A 2,471-nucleotide genomic window follows, 5' to 3' on the forward strand; every position below is an offset into this window, starting at 1 on the left:
AAGGACATAAGGACATTCGTTCTGTATGTAATCAGAAGTTAATAGTGTTAACGGTTTGTGAGAAATTTACATTGCGAGACAAAAAAAGAAATTAAAAGGAAATAATTAAATAAATAGATAGACCAATGAAATTAAAACCGAAAAAAAAAAATGCAAGGGGAATACGACATGTAATTAAGTTGGCGATTCACAAGGAATCTCAGACATCAAACTGTATATTTTTTGTTGTTTATATATAAACATATATAAACAAACATATATTGTTTGTTGTTTATTTTTGGGATATATTGAGGAATATTTAATGGAAAGGAGTCACAATCGCTTTTTGACAATGTCGAAGTGTATAGGTGGCTATAGAATTTAAAGTTTTCATTGGAAATGATAGCCTCATCTGTAATTTCCTTGTTGTTAAGACGGGCTTCCGCTTTGCTCCGCTCCTCCTCTCCTCCGCTCTTCCGCTCCGGGCCCTGGAACTCCCGATCCGCGGGACTTCGGTGAATTCCGGGCCAGTTTTTTTGCTCTTCTGCTCTCCTCCCCTCCTCCGCTTCTTCGCTCCCCCGCTTTGGACCCTGGAACTCTTGAACAGGGCCGGGCTTCTGCCCTCCGCCTCTCCTCTGCTCATCCGCTCCAGGCCCTGGCACTCCCTGTGATCCAGTCATTCGCATGTGCGTGCCCGGAGGTCCGGGAGCTCCACTCAAACGTCCGGGGGGGGTAAGGGTAAGGGGTCCTGTCCCTCTCCCCCCCTCCTCGCCGCCTCTGAGAAGAGAAACATCTCCTCCACTCCTCCGCTCCTCCGCTGCGGAACCAGGTATTACCGATCCGCCGGACTCAGGCGAATTGCAGAAAGGGGTTTTGCCGTCCTCCGCTCCTCCGCTCCTCCGTTTCGGGCCCTGGAACTCCCGAACCGCTGGACACAAGCGAATCACGGTCCGGGCTTCTGCTCTCCTCCGCTCCTCACCTCATCCGCTCCAGGCCCTGGTACTCCGTGTCCGCGGGAACCCCCCCCAACCCACAAAAACAAACTCTCACACACACACAAACACACGCACACACACACACAAACACACGCACACAAACACACAAACACACACAGACACACCTGAACTCATCATAGCTGTGCTAATAGCATTGGCCGAAACGTTTCCACAACCAAACCAACATTAGCTCATCCACTCATTCACATATGTGTGTGCCCAGAGGTCCGGGAGCTCCAGTCATAAGTCCGGGTGATCTATGTCCGGAGAAGGCTCACATTAGCCGCTCTAAGGGGTCCTGCTGCCCCCCAGCTTCCCGGCCTTTGAGAAGAGACACATAACTCCGCTCTTCCGCTTCTCCGCTATGGGCCCTGGTACTCCCGATCCTCCGAACTCAGGTGAATTGCGTGACGTGCTTCTGCTCTACTATAAGCCCCTACACACTTCGAACACGGCTGTTATCACCCTGTTACTGCATTTCAATGACACCCATTTGCTTTCGATCTCAGTGTCTGCCACCGTACGGAAAAAGCGGGGGGGTGGGGGGTGGGGGGGCATAAGCGCATTCGTGCTGTAAGTAATCAGAAGTTAATAGTGTTAACGGTTTGCGAGAAATTTTTAATGCTAGACAAAAAAAGAAAATTAAAAGGATATAATTAAATAAATAGATAGAAAAATAAAATTAAAAACGAAAAAAAAAAAATTGTGAGGGGAATATAACATGTAACTAAGTTGGCGGTTCACAGGGAATCTCAGACATCAAACTGTTTTTAATTGAACATAAATAGTACACCCAAATATACAAATGTACAAATAAACATAGCAAGGTAGAACTGAATGTCAATGAAACAACCAGGCATGAGGAAGCAACGGACATGAGGACATTTGTTCTGTATGTAATGAGAAGTTAATAGTGTTACAGGTTTGTGAGAAATTTACAGTGCTAGACAAAAAACGAAATTAAAAGGAAATAATTAGATAAATAGATAGACAAATGAAATTAAAACCAAAAAAAAAAAATGCAAGGGGAATACGACATGTAATTAAGTTGGCGATTCACAAGGAATCTCAGACATCAAACTGTATATTTTTTGTTGTTTATATATAAACATATATAAACAAACATATATTGTTTGTTGTTTATTTTTGGGATATATTGAGGAATATTTAATGGAAAGGAGTCACAATCGCTTTTTGACAATGTCGAAGTGTATACGTGGCTATAGAATTTAAAGTTTTCATTAGAAATTATAGCCTCATCTGTAATTTCCTTGTTGTTAAGACGGGCTTAGCTTTGCTCCGCTCCTCCTCTCCTCCGCTCCTCCGCTCTTCCGCTCCGGGCCCTGGAACTCCCGATCCGCGGGACTTCGGTGAATTCCGGGCCAGTTTTTTGCTCTTCTGCTCTCCTCCCCTCCTCCGCTTCTTCGCTCCCCCGCTTTGGACCCTGGAACTCTTGAACAGGGCCGGGCTTCTGCCCTCCGCCTCTCCTCTGCTCAT

Source organism: Fistularia commersonii, unplaced genomic scaffold (assembly GCF_037954325.1).
Source record: "Fistularia commersonii isolate RoL2024-O1a breed Wild unplaced genomic scaffold, RoL_Fcom_v1.0 HiC_scaffold_37, whole genome shotgun sequence".
Lineage (NCBI taxonomy): Eukaryota > Metazoa > Chordata > Actinopteri > Syngnathiformes > Fistulariidae > Fistularia > Fistularia commersonii.